Below are 17,389 nucleotides of genomic sequence, written 5' to 3' on the forward strand. Positions count from 1 at the left end.
CGGCTTTTTGACTAAATTACCCAAAGAAGGAATGAAGGAAGAAAGAAAGAGAGGAAAGAAGGAAAGAATGAAGGGTACCTATGTATTTTAATGGATAAACAATTTTGTTAAAAAAAAACCACAAAACACAAAACTTTACTTTCAGTTTTTCATTGAATGGTTTTAATCTAATCAAAGTAGATATATAACATTTGGGAAAAAAAAAATCTTCCTAAAGAGCAAGATTCAGGTCTTTGATTAATAATGAAGGCCAATGTCATGTGAAATGATCTGAGAATTCATGTAGTTTATCTCCAAATTATTATTTTTCCCTTTACAATTTGATCAGAGCTGCATAAACCTCTAGGGATAGATAGCTGGTATACCTAGGATTATCCTTAATTCATTTTGATGTGGTCAATTTTGTTTAAATGATATTCAAGCATTAATGTTAACTATCCAGAATACCAACTTTTGATTTTTTGAGTTGTATTCACTCAGGAATATGAGGTTCTTTTTCAGAACATCAAAGATATCCAGAGCATTTTTATTTGATTCCCAGTTGATGGAACATAATGAAATTAAAGTTGCCTTCTCTATTGCCTAATAAATGATATTAAATGGAATTAAAAGCTAATAGTTGAAGTACCTAACTTTCAACCATTTAGCAGAGTTTACTTACCAAATTCTTCTGAAAGCAAAGAAAGCTGAAAGCAAAGGAAGAGAAGATGAAACAAAAACCATAGGGTAAACTGAATACTGTTTTGTAAGAATATTGCACACAGGACTGAGTTTTGTCAAAGAAAGAAAATATTTTGCAATCAAATTAAGTCACTGACATTATGTTAGAAGGCTAAAATGACTGAGATATACACTTGAATCTATTACCTTTTTGAGATATACCTTGCATACATTACACTTACAAAGCTCAGTCACAAATGATCTTATATCTGTCATTGTTTTCAATGTTTCAAGCAAAGAAAATGGAATCTTATACAGTGGTATTGTCACACACAGTTTTGAAATTGATGAAATTTATTTATTCAATAATTTTTTGAATGCCTACTATGTGTTAGGCATTATTCTAATTCTTTACAATATCATGATAAATAAGATATACACAGTGACAAATAAATGTAAGATCTCACAGATCTTACACTGGGAGAGAGGCAGACAATAAACTGCAGAATAATCACAAAACTTTTACATACTAGAACTGAAAAAAATTGAGACATTGTTTAGTTCAACTCCCTCTTGTTGCAAATTTGAATCTGAATTCCATAGTTTGTGACATTAGTCACAGACTCTACACAATAGCCTGTTACTTCGCTATAAATGTAGATGCAGCAGTAAAGTTTCATCCAGCTTCGTGGGATCAAGGCCCTTTCCATGCTTAAAAATTTATTTTCTACATTTCCTTCATCTTTATCAAATCAGTACTTATACATAGTTCTAAAATACAAATAATGCCATATAATGATATAGTATCATATATTTTAATATTTAGAATAACAATATAATGAAAACCAGCAGTCTCTATCCCTAACTTTCCTAGTGCCAGATTCCTATTCTTACAGGGAATCACTTTCCAATTTTTCTGATGTCTTTTCTGTAATGTACCTCCATATATCTAAAGAATATGTTTGTACTTCTATTTTTTGGTTTTCTAGTTTTTGTACCTAATAGTTTCATTGAACAGGCACAGTTCCTGACATGTTACAACACTAGGAATTAAACTGTCTCCTACAATTTCCTTAAATATATTTAGTGAAACTAGTATTTTCCTTGATCCTTGTCTTAGTCTGTTGGGCTGTTATAACAAAATATCAGAGATTGGATGGCTTATGAACAATAAACATTTATTTCTCCCACCTCTAGAGGCTGGGAAATTGAGACCGAGGTCCCTTGTCTGCAACTCTCCCAGAGCAGGGTCCCTTGCCCGTGGCTCTGCTGGGCATTTTGAGGTCTAGATGAAAGCAACCGCACACTCCTCAGCTTGGGCATTCTGCACGCTGGCAGAAAGATCTTAAGGTTCTAGACTTAACTTCTTTGGCTTGATGCTCTGCCACTTTGTCCACTGGGGCAAAGGTTCCACCTTCTGGGTACACTGAAGTGGGAGTCTTGCCTTCTGAACTGAGTAGAGTGGAGGTCCCACCTTCTAGCCCCCCCTGGACAGCCGTTCTACCCCCACCACATTGCTGGTCAGAGGTTAGGTCCCTGAAGGCTCTGGGAAGCCCTGCCCCCATAGCTTGACTGGATCACTCTCTGTCTAGACCAAGGCACCACTGTCCAATAACATGCTCCTCATTTCCACATAAGACCTCATCAGAATGGACGTTACAGTCCATATTCTGACTAAGATTCTGTTCAAGACTACTTGGGTATTTGTTCTCTAAGAATATTGAGGTCTTCTCTATAGCTGTCCTTTTTTCTTTCTGAGCCTCACCTTTAAAGGTCCATTCATGGCAATCTAGTCTTTTCCAGCATGCACATTAATACTCTTCTAGCCTTTGGCAGTTTCAGTGTCTAGTGAGACCCTCTTGGTTCACAGATAACCATCTTTTCACTATGTCTTCACATGGTGGAAAGCACGAGGGATCTCTCTGGACTATCTTGCTACCTGTGTTCTTTACATGGTGGAAAGCGCAAGGGATCTCTCTGGAGTATCTTGCTACCTGTGTTCATTACATGGTGGAAAGTGCAAGGGATCTCTCTGGAATATCTTGCTACCTGTGTTCATTACATGGTGGAAAGTGCAAGGGATGTCTCTGTAATATCTTTTACAAGGGCACTAATCTCTGCAGTCCCTCCAGGGATGTGGTATTGCTTTTTTTTTTTTTTTAAGATTTTATTTATTTGACAGAGAGAGACACAGTGAGAGAGGGAACACAAGCAGGGGCAGAGGGAGAGGGAGAACAGGCTTCCCGCGGAGCAGGGAGCCCGATGCGGGGCTCGGTCCCAGGACTCTGGGATCACTACCCGAGCCGAAGGCAGACGCTTAACGACTGAGCCACCCAGGTGCTCCGTGGTGTTGCTTTTGACTTACTATTTTCCCATGTAAAGGCAGTTCTAATAGCTTCCACTTGGCCTTTTCCACCATGACATCCCTCACTCCACAGGTCAAGGAACCAACATGGGGATTCTGCCAGCTAGCTGCTAAGTATATCTATTTCAGTTATTCACTCTAGAACTGGGGAAATAACTATAGGACAGATTCGGGGATCCACTGTGAGTTGTACTGGAGCTAAAACTCCATGGATTATCTGACCTCCATAAACCCCTACTCCAGTTGAGGGCCACCACGATATTTTGGGTCTCTTGGAATCCCTGTCACTTCAGAACAAGTATGCAGTCGTCCCTGAAAGAACTGATTATTTCATTTTCTTCAATATACAATTCTGCTGGTAAAAGGCCTTGGATCCCTTTGGGGAATACCGGGGAAAAGAGTAATAGTATACATTTTTGATAGTATACTAAAGTCTTTTCTCAAGGGGACCCAGCCTTCCCTTCATTCAAGGGTTTCTGGATCTATAAACTGTTTCAAGTCTGAAAACTGAATGAGAGGACATGACTCTTTCAATGATTCAAGTTAGATTTTTGTTTTACTTGACCTAGAACTTTTCTGCTTATACAGATCAAGTGAGAATTTAGTAGGCTTCTATCTATTTCACTTCTAGGCATAACAGGATTAACTAGCCCATGCTACAGGTCTGTGCAAGTCAGGCTATTCTGATTGCTGCTTGGACTCTGCTGTCCATCATGGTAACCAAGCCACCTTGCCTCTGGCAGTTGAGTGCCTTCACTTGGCCTCTCTCACCCCAGGACCCAATTACTCCCAATGCATTTAGGTTTTCCAACTGAGTAGCTTTGGTTCCCACTGTAAGGTCTGGACTGCAGAGAAGATTAATCATGGGGCACTTCAAGGATGCTGGGGTTTCCCTTGCAAATTTATTTCTTGAAGTTGTAGTAAAAGGTATGTTTTCTGAATCCTCCCACTATAGGCAAATAGGTCTTAAGTGACAAATCCACTCTAACATTCCAGTCTCTTTAAGTCTCTGAATCTCGCCCTCTACATTAAACCAAGGGAGGTCTGGCATTTCCAGTTTGCTCACAGTGGGCTATCTTTTAGTCCAAGTTTTAGGCAACCAACCAACCAAACTGTTAGAGTTCTTTCTAACTCCCTGAGTTGCAACATTAAATTCAGAATCTCTGCTTAATGAGGCTGTATCAGGAAATTTGGCCTGATTGAATATCACATTCCTAGAGAAAATTTAAGATGATTATCATTTGGTCATTTCAGGTTTTATAAAAACCCTCATTCAATAATTAATAGATCCATTCTAAATCATAGTGAAACATTTAAACTTCATTTAATGTTGTTGAAAAGCATGAGTGTTAATTCATGCTTTCCTTTTTCTGCTTGGGTTTGTTGCAGGCTGGCAGCTTGGGTAGTTTCTCCCACTGCAAGGGGAGGCTTGGTTGGATTCTTTGATCTCTTCTGCTCCCCCTTTGGGCTTCTATATTTCTTTTCCCTCTTTTTTTTTTTTTAAGATTTTACTTATTTATTTGACAGAGAGAGCGAGAGAGCACAAGCAAGGAGAGCAGCAGAGGGAAAGGGAGAAGCAGACTCCCCACCAAGCAAGGAGGCCGATGTGGGGCTCGGATCCCAGGACCCTGGGATCATGACCTGAGCCAAAGGCAGGCGCTTAACCGACTAGCCACTCAGGCACCCCTCCCCTTATTTATTTAATAACCCTTGGGGGACAGATCTTGGGGTGGGAATGAGAGTAGAAGACAGGATTACTACTAATAATAATTAGTAATAATAATAATAAAATTCTGCACTGGAGTCGTCATACTATGGAGCTTGATTTTACTTTTTCTTGGTTTACTCACTAATTTTGTGAAAGGGAGGTTTCCTTGTGAGATCCTGTGGTTTGAAAATGCCTTTATTCAAGTGTGCCTTGACCCTGAGATCATGATCTCAGGGTTGTGAGATCCAGGCTCACTTTGGACTCGGAGTGCTGACCATGGAGCCTACTTCAGATTCTCTCTCTCCCTCTGATTCTCTCTCTCCCTCTGTCCCTCCCCACTCGTGCTCTCTCCTCAGTCTCTAAAAATAAATAAATAAATTAATTAAATAAACATGTTGAAAATGCCTTTATTCAGCCTTAATATTTGATTGATAAAATTTTAAAGACTTTGCTCTGCTATCTTCTCATTGCAGTGTGCTATGATGTAGTTTGATGACATTCTAATTTTTGATCCTTTTATGTTCTTCCCACTTCCCCCGATCGTGCAAATCACTGACTGGGCCCTGCTTTTCTACTCTGGCAGCTCATTCTTCAATTGCAGGAAATGATTTTCTAATTTCTTGGATAATTCCCCCTCCAAATTTCCTCTTTCTTTCCCTGTCTCCGATTTCTCTGTCCTTTTCTGGAACACCTGACTTATTATTTGGACCTGTTCAACAGGTTCTCTAATTTTTAAATCTTTTCTCTTCAACTTCCCACCTCTTTTTTTTTTTTTTTAAAGATTTTATTTATTTATTTGACAGAGAGAGACACAGCGAAAGGCGGAACACAAGCAGGGGGAGTGGGAGAGGGAGAAGCAGGCTTCCCGCAGAGCAGGGAGCCTGATGCGGGGCTCGATCCCAGGACCCTGGGATCATGACCTGAGCCGAAGGCAGAAGCTTAACGACTGAGCCACCCAGGCGCCCCCTACCTCTTTTTTTTAATATCTAGAAAATTTCCTCAACTTTTAAATTCCATGACTTCTATTACATTTTTATTTATTTTATGAGACCAATATTTTTTAGAAACTAGTTTTTTTTTTAAGATTTTTATTTATTCACTTGAGAGAGAGAGCATGAGCGGGAGGGGCAGAGGGAGAGGGAGATGAAGACTCCCCACTGAGCAGGGATGGGGGGCTCGATCTCAGAACCCTGGGATCATGACCTGAACTGAAGGCAGATGCTTAACCGACTGAGCTAGCCAGGCGCCCCTAGTTTTTGGTTTTTGAATGCTCTCACTTAAAATGAACAAATAAACAACCAATGCTTTTATCTTATATATAATGTATTTTCTCTCTTTTGAAGATCTTGCTTTTCTATTGTTTCCTAAATTGTGTCTGTTTTTTCTGAGTTCCTTTGTTTAATTTTATTTTGGTCTCTTTCTAGAGAGAAAGATTTTTCAAATCTGTGTGACCCTCTTTTTTGTTTGTTTATACTTATCCTTGAGGCATCAAAATGCTTTTTGGACTTTAGAAGTGTTAGCAGTAGGGAATCTCCCAGTTTGATGGGCGTATTCTCAAATGTGAATATCTATGGATCTTTTGTTTGAGGCAGGTCAGCTTTTCTAGAAAGGATTCTTCTAATTTCCTGCCTGGGCAGTTGTAAATGTGGCCCCCAGCATTCTTGCAGTCAATTTGTTAGGGTAGACTATAATTTTCAATGTTCAGGAGGTCAATTTCCACTTAATCCTAGGCTTTTGAGTACGCATCCCATCTAACCCTACCCCCTTCTTCTGTGCCTTTTGTTTCAGAGTCCAGTCTGTCTACTTCAAGTAATCTAGAGTAAAACTCTGATCTGTACTTCTGTTGTGGTGGTGAAAGTTGAGAACTGCCCGACTGTGTTGGATGGGTTTCTTGGGAATCTATCCACTACCTGTAAAGACTTTTGAACAATCCTCCAGCTCTTAGCACCTACACACCTGCCTTCAGAGATATTTAGGGGTCAGCTTTCCTTTGTCAGCCAGGTCCATTACCACTCTTACATCCACTTTTGAGGATTCACATTTTGTTTATATCTTTTATCCCATTCTCATTATCTTGGACTCTCATCTTTGTTTTTGTAAATTTATGTTTCTTTTATTCCTTTACTATATTATAGTGAAGTTTTGAGATGGAGCAGAAATAAACACATCATTCAATCTATCATGTTAAATGGAAGTCTGAAGTCTTCTCATCTATATTCATTGCACTCTTGATAAGGGTCAACTTCAAAGAAATTAGTGTAATTTAATTTTTTAAACATGAAAGATGTTATGTATAAATAAATACAAAAATAATAAATGTTTATTTAGAATAATTATACATAATTAGGAGGGGCATATTATATGAAGTTAAAAGGCAAAACTCATTTAGATGCATCCTTGTTCTAATAGGTAGACAAATCAATATCTTCAGATGAATAGACACTGTACTAGAATACATAGAGTATGTGATGCAAAATTCATGTTATTACTATTTTTTTTTTCAGATTTTATTTATTTATTTGTGGGAAAGAGAGAGAGAGTGCACAAGCAGGGGAGGCTGTAAGCAGAAGGAGAAGTAGGCTCCTCGCTGAGCAAGGAGCCCAATGTAGGACCTGATCCGAGGACCCTGGGATCATGACCTGAGCTGAAGGCAGCTGCTTAACCGACTGAGCCACCCAGGCATCCCATGTTATTACTATTTTTGAATTGTTAATAACTGCAGTTCACATTGATATTGGATGTTTCAGAAATGAATTCACAAAATATCTATTGAGGATAACATAGATACAGAAATTCATATAAAACAATTTTAAGTGAATATTCAATCATGAAACATTTTATCGTGTATCAGCAAAACAAATCCTATTACCCAGTTTTCTTTATTGTTATGATGCACAGAAATTGATATTCAATAATAACAGTATTAAATGAAAATATGAAAAAAAAGATAGTTGTATTTTGCTTCTGATCTACATGCAAATTGTGATTTGCTAACTCTTCTTGGTTTCGTTTTTTGTTAACTGATTCTTGTAAGGACTGATGATATATTAGTGAAGTCTTTATAAAAAATTCTACTTCCTACCTCTTCTGTTTTCCTCAGTCCCCACATTTTCAACAGCTTGACCTAGTCATACAGACCTTAGCTGTAAGTGGTCTTGGAACATCTGAGCTCAAGCAGTATCACTTTCAATATTCCATCTACCCTCCTCAAGACATACTACATAGTTCATTGCTCAGTCTATATCTTTTCTTTGCTTTGATGCAGTATCAGTAAAAGACTGGGTTCAGGTGTTTTGTAATTTAATAAATATTATAAATTCTTGCTGAAATACTATTGTTATAAACTAATCAGACCTTTTTCTACAAGAGTTCTTGATAAATCAAGCTTTTGGCATCCTAAATAAGGTTGTTAATTAGAGGAGAGTTAAACTGGTAAGTTTTTCATTCCATAACATGCAATATGATTTTAACAAAACATAATCCTGGAAAATGGGGCAAAATTAGAATAGTAAGTTGTGAATATAATGTCGTAGTTGTTTAGAAACCTAAGCATCAAAGTAGAAAGTGAACAAAAGATAGAAAAGAAAATTCACAGTGTAGAAAAGGAAGAAAGCTGTATTTTTTAAAAAGGTCTTAATCATCACTATTGATAACAAATATTCATGAAGTGCCCAACTAAGAGAGAACAAAAGTAAAGAGAGATTTAAAGATAGCTGTGGTAATGGAGGGAATGGCTACAGCCCATTGTGGCTATTTCTCCATTAATAATTTTAAAAATTATTTAGACTGAGAATAGCCAATTTAGCATCCAATAAAGCTCTATTATTACTACATCTTCTGTAGCTTTGTGTAAATCTGATCTAAATAGCCTGAAACTTTTCTGATATCATATAATACAGTTTTCAAGGCAAAGAGTAAAAAGAATAATACACTTGGTCAAAATGAAAAAAGACTATAATAAGAAATCTAATATTTTTAAAGGGAAACAACTACCATTTAGCATGATCAAGGAGTTCATATGTAATCGTTCTTTGTCAGAGACAAATAGGAAACTACTATGAGTACTCAGCTTCTACAAGATATATATCCCAATTGCTTATGAGACTGTGTTTGACATTGTTGAGTTCTTTGCTCTTTGCAATTGAAGGGCTCTATTAAATAACAAAAAGCTCTTCTTGTATGGACTATTGCCTCTAATTTGTGTTATAAATTTCTGCAAATGACAGTTCAAAGTCAAGACAGTTAACACCATAAATGTTATTACTACCAATGAGTGAATAATTTTAAATGTTGCAGCTGATTTGTATGATTTAATTTAAAAACACTATAGTTGCTGGTGTTGAGTAGAAATTTAAAATATTCTCATTACTGATGGGAAGTTATACTTTTTTTTTTTAATTTTTTTATTGTTATGTTAATCCCCATACATTACATCATTAGTTTTAGATATAGTGTTCCATGATTCATTGTTTGTGCATAACACCCAGTGCTCCATGCAGAACGTGCCCTCCTCAATACCCATCACCAGGCTAACCCATCCTCCCAACCCCCTCCCCTCTAGAACCCTCAGTTTGTTTTTCAGAGTCCATCGTCTCTCATGGTTCTTCTCCCCCTCCGATTTCCCCCCCTTCATTCTTCCCCTCCTGCTACATTCTTCTTCTTCTTTTTTTCTTTCTTAACATATATTGCATTATTTGTTACTTTTATACGTAAAAATTTCATAATCATGTAAGCAATTATTTCTTTATTTTTACAAAAAAAAAAAAAGAACTGATGGCAAAAGCCATACTGAGATTTTCCGTAATCATAATAACCTGTCTAGACATTGTAGAATACATACTATCCAATACTCTCCAGACGAATGTAAATCTGAAATAAATTGTTATTGTTCAAGTGATAAAAATATTGAAACTGATTTATGCAGAGCCAACAGATAATTGAGTTGATAAAAGTGTTTGTTTGATGTGGGTGGCATACTTCTAAGGAGCGTTATTTTACTTTACAATACATTCTCATCATTATCATTGCAAGAGCTATCTCTTAGTTTTATTTTATTATTATTTTTATTTTCCTCTTGATATTCTGCTTCCACTTCTTTTCTCCTTTCCCCTATTGGTTCTCACATTTATGCTTTATTACCTCAGTGTTTTTGTGTGTATGCGTGTGTATGATCTTATATACAGTAATGTTTGTGTTGTTTCATTGTACTTCAGTTTGCTCAGATTATATTGTGACAATGTACTTTAATTTACACATGATTCCCATTCTGGTGGGTTTTTTATTTGTTTTTACTCCCAGGTTACTTTCAAAATGGCTGCAGCAGTTTCTACTCCCATTAGTCCATGAAAGTCAACCATCTACACCTCCTCCCCCTAAAAAAGAGTAAATTTCCTATCCCTTACACACTGACAAATTTGTTATTATACTCAATTCTGATTTCTGCCAAATTCACTCATGTAAAGAGATAAGGCTTTCTGGTATTAATTTGTGTTTCTTTGATTACCAGGTGTTTACTCCTTGTTGATTTCACTCATGGCAAGTATCAGTTCCCAATCTGTCATCTATTATGTGTGTTGTTGATCAGAAATACCTCATTTTGACAGTCATACACAGAAAAAAACTTGCTTTTTGTTTTGTGTTCATGAAATCCTTATCCACCCCCGAATCACAGAGTTCTACTTTTCTTTTTTTTGCTTTATAATTCTACCTTTTATATTTAGAGCTATAATGCATCTGGAATTCACATGCTTATGATGTGAGAAATCCAACTTTTTTTTTCAATATTAGTAAGTTTTTGCAACATTATTTACTAAATATCCTTTCCCTACTGAAGTGTGATGCCACTGTAAAAATCTATCAGGTTTGCTTATAAATTTGGCTGTTTCTGAGAATTGAACTCAATTTTTTTGTTTAGTACCATGTTTATTATAGTGGCCTTCAGTTTATTTTTAGTGTTAATTCACTTCTGTATAATTTTTTTTAAAGATAATAGCTATTTCTGAGATTTATTCTAATGTATGAATTTGAATGTTTATTTAGTTCTTAATTTTTTTTAAATTTTGATAGAATAACAAATGTATATACATATGTAGATGCAATAAGCTATACATTTTCCTTTCAGTGTATTTTAGTTACCTAACAGATTTTAATGTAGATTTCTCACTTTTGTAGTTGTATTTTAGAATTTTACTTATATACTTTTATTTATTTATTTATTTATTTACTTATTTATTTATTTATTTTAAAGATTTTATTTATTTGAGAGGGAGAGAAAGTGCACAATTGGCGGGGAGGATCAGAGGGAGAGGGAGAAGCAGGCTCCCCACTGAGCAGGGAGCCCCAAGGCACCAGGCTCAATCCCAGGACCCTGAGATCATGACCTGAGCTGAAGGCAGATGCATAACTGACTGAGCTACCCAGACACCCCTATGTATACCATTTTAAATTCATGGGTCACTTACTAGTATATTTTATATAGTTACATAGATATTATTTAGATTTTTTTAAAGATTTTTTTTTTTTTAATTTGACACAGAAAGAGAGATAGTGAGAGAGCACAAGCAGAGGGAGCGGCAGGCAGAGGGAGAGGGAGAAGCAGGCTCCCTGCTGAGCAAGGAGCCCAATGCAGGGCTTGATCCCAGGACGCTGGGATCATGACCTGAGCCGAAGGCAGTCTCTTAACTGACTGAGGCACCCAGGCGCCCCTATTACTTAGATTTTTTTTACTTCCTATTTGTTAATTTATATTACTACTGTATTATGGTTAAGGAATATATAATGCTGGTTCTCTGGAACTTACTCAGGCATCCTTTTTACAGTTGATTTTTAATAAATGTTGTTTATACCAAAATAATTGGCATATTTTTGCTTCCAAGCTGCCAAGTTTATATCAATTATACTTTCAAGCATTGTGCATCTTCGGTTATTCTTTGTATGTCTCATAAGTCATTTTCTGAGAATAGTGTTAAAATCATTTACTAAATTTGTTGATTTAGTTATATTTTCCATAGTTCTAAAAAATCCTTTAAAATATATTTAAAACCTATATTGTTAGCTGTATGCATGTTCATAATCATAATATCTTCTGTATTTAGTATTATGATATAAATGCCTTTGTCTCTTATAATACTTTTCATTAAGATTAAATTTTCTTGTTTTCAAAATTGCAACAGGCTTTCTTTTGTTAATATTTGCCTAGTATATCATTTTTTTACCCCTTTATTTTCAGCCTTCTTCTATTTCTTTCAATTACATCCATTACATACAATACACTGCTGAGTTTATTTCTATACATTTGATTTGAGAGCCTTTGTTCTTTGGACTGAAATTTAACTCATTTCTATTTTATATAATTACAACTAAGTTAGGATTATTTTGGCCATCTTATGTGACACTTCATCTTCACAATAATTGTTTTATTGTTTATTTTTTCTTTCCCAGATTCCTCTCACTTCAAAAGTTTTATATGTATTTTTTTTTTCTGGTGGTAAATTGTAATTCTTAAGATCATATTTATGGTGATATTTTGCCACTAAATCTTACATAGTCTCTCATAATTTACCTCTCTTTCATGGTGGTGTAAAACTTTCAAGAGTAATCTCAAAGAGTATCTTATGAGATCTAATTATTAAGACATATTCATATAGAAAAATTAGTTTTGTCTTTGCATTTGTATGTTAGTTTGACTAGATATAAAATTATAGGTTGAAAATAATGGTATTTCAGCTATTTAAATATGACCTTATTATCTTTGTATATCCAGAGTTACTGTTGAAAGTTTTATAAAAATCTTGATTTTTCCTTTGCGAGGTCTTCTGGAAGCTTGTAGAAATTTCTCATTGTCTTTAATATTCTTAAACTTTGTGCATTTTATTTAAGTGTGAGTACAAAAAAATCTGTTTAGCATTCCATCAACTATTTTAACAACATTTCATCTTTAATTTTCACTTCTGTTTATTTTTCTTTCTTGATTGCATTAGTTACATTTAAATGTTGACATGTTTAATTCTATATTTTATATAACTTTATTATCTAAAATATATAATTGTTATATTTTTTCATTAATGAAATGTTCAAGGAGAGTGATTACCTGATATTCTAATTTATTAATTAAATACTAATTAATATCCATTCTGCTATTTAAACCATTAATTTATATCTTCAGGTGAATTATATTTTTTCATACAGAGTACAATTGGTCTTATATTTAATTATTTGATTTCTGTATACTAGCAGCTAATGATTACAAATTAAAATTTACAGTATCAGCATAAAACATAAAATACTTGGCAATATAACAAAGTTTTTGCCAGTCCTCTACACTGAAAATTATAGAACAATGCTGAGAGAAAATAAAGAAGACCTAAATAAATGGAGAGATATACCATACTCATGGATTAAAAAACTTAATGTGGTTAAAATGTCAGTTCTTCCCAAATTGACCTATAGATTAAAAAAAAAAAAATTCCAAACAATGAATCATGGAAGACTACATCAAAAACTAATGATGTAATGTATGGTGATTAACATAACATAATAAAATAAAAAAAATAGAAGATTACATAAAAAAAAAAAAAATTCCAGTCAGGTTCTCATCAGGCTTACATTTTTGTTGTTGCAGTTTGAAATTGTCAAGCTGATTCTAAAGTGTATATGGAAATGCCAGGGACAAGAATAGCTAAGGTAATCTTGAAGATGTAAGACAAAGTTGAAAACTTGCTCAGTATAATTTCACAATTTACTATAAAGCTATAGTATTCAGGGTAGTGTGATATTGGCATAAGGAAAGACAAATGAATCACAGTGAAGTGATTTTTGACAAATATGTAAGTTTTGCTGAAAAGAACATTTTAAAATTTATTCTGTATGGAGTTTGTTGAGCTTTTAGAATCTATAAGATGATGGTTTTCATGAAATTTGCAAATATTCTCAACCATTATTTCTTTAAAAAATTGCTTTTCTGCTATAGTAGCTTTTTCCAGTCCTTCTGAGAATCCAGTTATACATATATTAGACTGCTTGATATTTCTTACATGTCACTAAGTCTTTGTTCTTTCTTTACAGTTATATTTCCTCTCTGATTGTCAAATTAAGTAATTTCTAGTAATCTTGTCTTCAAGTTTATTAGCCTTTCCTTCTGTATCTCTAATCTGTTCTTAAGCCCACAAGGTGAATGTATTACCTCAGCTAAGGTAATTTTCAGCTCTATAGTTTCTACTTGATTTTTTTCTATGTATTACATTTCTCTTCTAAATTTCTTTTATTCAATCATTACATCCATCTTTTACTTTAAATCCTTGAACATATTTATAAAAACTTTTTTATGATCCTTTTCTGTGAATTGTGATATCAGCATCATCTGTTTCTAGTGATTGCTTATTTCCATGATCGTGGGACACAATAGCCTGTTTCTTTATATGTGTGGTAATTTTACATTATTTCATGGATATTATGCATGATTTATTTTAGTGAGTCTGGATTAAATAGTTGTCCTCTAAATGGTGTGTTACTTATTTATTTTTTTCCTGGAAAGGAGTTAAAGTACTGTTGGATCATTTTAATCTTGTTAGGCTTGGCTTCTTTTTTCTTTGTGTTTTCTTTCAGTTTTGTTCTTGGTCATAGGATATATCTTTTAGTTTAGGCCATAGCTGTTACTGCTAAGGCATGGTCCTTTTTGGGCTCTCGGTTGAGTGTCTGAGATTCACTACTAAGTTTCTAAGCAACCTGCACTGCATAATCTCTCTTATTAACTACCAGTCCTATAGTCTCGTCATCAAGTCTTGACATCCATATAGTCTGTATTTTAATTTTTTCCCCAGTTTTATTGAGATGTAATTGCCATACAACCCTGTATAAGTTCAAAGTATATAACAAAATTATTTGACATATGTATATATCATGAAATGATTATCAAAATAAGTTTAGTTAATATCCATCACCTCACAGACTTACAAATTAGTCTTGACAAAGGATTTGCACAGCACAGCCTTTGGTCAAAAACTTGTGAGGAACACTTCACAGTGTTCTGGGTATCTTCTTTCTATACTTGCCTTTTACTAGCACTCTTCTCCACAAATTTCAGCCTCATCAGCAGTCTGAGAACTAATATTTGTCTTTTTAGTTTAAGGAGTTGACTTGCTTAGTTTGAGTTCCACTTCTCTGCTGTGGCCTTGCAAGTGGCCCTGGCAGAACGTCTCAGAAAACAGGCCTAACAAGCCTAATCTACTCAATTTCCTCTCTTTAAAGAATCACACTTCAGCATTGCTTGTTTTCCAGTGCCTAAAAACACTTGTCTCATGTATTTTGTCCAGTTTTATGCTTATTTAGAACAAGAGGAAAAATTTAACCATGGACTTACTAATTTCATTTTTGTGGAACTGTGATATATTTAACTTCACTAGATTTAACTGGATCTTAAGAATTAATAACATTTGTGTTAATAAGGCATTTTATTTTTTTTTTAAAGATTTTTTTTTAAATTCTTTATTTGACAGAGAGAGAGCACAAGTAGGCAGAGCGGCAGGCAGAGGGAAAGGGAGAAGCAGGCTCTCTGCTGAGCAGGGAGCCTGATGTGGGGCTCGATCACAGGACCCTGGGATCATGACCTCAGCCGAAGGCAGCCGCTTAACCGACTGAGCCACCCAGGCACCCCATAATAAGGCATTTTAATTAAATATTCTATTGCTATGTAAATTGTTATTGGTATGCGATTGATATGTGATATCATAACAGGTAAATATAGAATTTACTGTTAGAAGATTTCTTCTATCAGAATTATATATATATTTAGTTAGGATTAAGTCAGAGAAATAAATGTCACTCTGTACATTTAAGTATGAAAGGTCTTATTACAGAAGCTATAGGCTTATATCACCTTTGAAATTGCTGGGGGATATGAAGGTCAGGGAAGACTATCTCAGTCTGCCACATGAACGTGAGTGATTCTCAAGAAACTCAGCTGAGAGTTGTTTCATATATTACATCTGTCCAGTCATCTGCCAGCAACTTCCCCTAAAGAATAATGGCATCTCTTGCTCTTACTTTTTCCATGTCTCTTCTTGACTGGCTCTAACCTGAAACCATATAGAGAAGAGGATTCTGGGGAATGTAATGCCTGGTTTCTCCTCTGGGCTGTGCAGAGGAAACCACACAAAAAGGTAGTCATGATGTTGATTTGATAACAAACAATGAAGCACAGTGTGGTATTCTTCCTGGGATACCATGGGGGAAAATAACTTAAAAGCACAGTGGGAAAAAGAAGAAGGTAATTCATGCACAGAGAGCCAGCGATCTCCTTAGGATAGTCTGGGCTTGGTTCTCTATGACCATTTTGTATTATGTCAACATACCTATTAATTGTTTTTCATTTGCTACCATCAATCCTGTTGGCCTAGGTAGTCTGATGTTGCCATTCTGCTCCTCAGTTGTTATAACATTTCCTTACTTTGGTCATTTATCTGTTAAAAAAATATTTATTGAATGCTTATCATGTGCTAGGCATTGTTCTAGATGGCGGGTATTTAACAGTGAATAAAATAGTCAAAAATCTCTCCATATAGAAGTTGTATTCCAGTAACTAGAGTTAGAAAAAAAATAGCTAAAATACAAAAATGTGTTAGATAGTAATGGTTGCTGTAGAGAAAATTCAGTGGGGGGCAGTGTTGCAATATTAAATAGTGTAGTTAAGAAAAGCTTCATTGAAACTGTAACACTTAAGTCACTTGTAGAAGTTGATCACTCTGTCTAACATTTCTTCAAGTCCTTCTCATCCCTTCTTTATTTTTTCTCCTTAGTACTTATAGTTCTTTGGGTATATATTTATCTTGTTCACTGGCCCCACTTCATATAAGCTTCATGAGGACAGTGATGCTTGGATGTTTTGTTCACTACAGCTCCTAGAAAGTGCTTAGCTCATAAAAAGATGATAAATAAACCTAATTAAATGAGAAGTTGAACGAATGAATGAAGAAAAGCATTTTTAGGCAGAGAGAACATCAAGTGCAAAGGCAGTGAAATATGAGTGTGTCTGGTGAATTAAATGAAAAACTAAGGTCAGTGTAGCTGGAGTGGAGTGTGGGAAACAATAGTAGAAGATGAAAATAGAAAAGTAATGGACTAGGGGGTGGTGGCAGCTAATGTAGGACCTTAGGCCATTGTGATAACTTTGGCTCCTATTTTGAGTGAGATGGAAAGCTATTTGGATGGGTCATATTAGTGGCAAGACCTCACTTTTGTTTTTACAAGATTACTGTGACTGTTGTGTTGAGAATTGATTGAAGAGCCAAGAATGGAAGCAGAGAGACCAGTTAGGAGTTTATTGCAATAACAGACTTCCTAATATTTGCTGTTGTCCGATCTCTATTAAGTATAGCTACCTTATTGTCCAGAGTACTGTTTCCTCTGCTCAGTTCAGAGCAGGGAAAAATAAAAGCAAACATAAAGTGCTATTATAAATAAAGAGAGAAAGATGTTGAAAATTATGAGTTGGCTTAAATCATAAAAGTAAACAATTCATATCTAATATTAATTACTCTTAAGAATTCAAATTTTTAAAATTTCAATGCATGTCAATGTGAATAGAAGGCATATTTTAAAAATAATACAAAAAGCTTCTGGCATAAGAATATTTTTATACCACACACACACACACACACACA

This window comes from Phoca vitulina, unplaced genomic scaffold (genome assembly GCF_004348235.1).
Source record: "Phoca vitulina isolate PV1807 unplaced genomic scaffold, GSC_HSeal_1.0 scaffold14, whole genome shotgun sequence".
Lineage (NCBI taxonomy): Eukaryota > Metazoa > Chordata > Mammalia > Carnivora > Phocidae > Phoca > Phoca vitulina.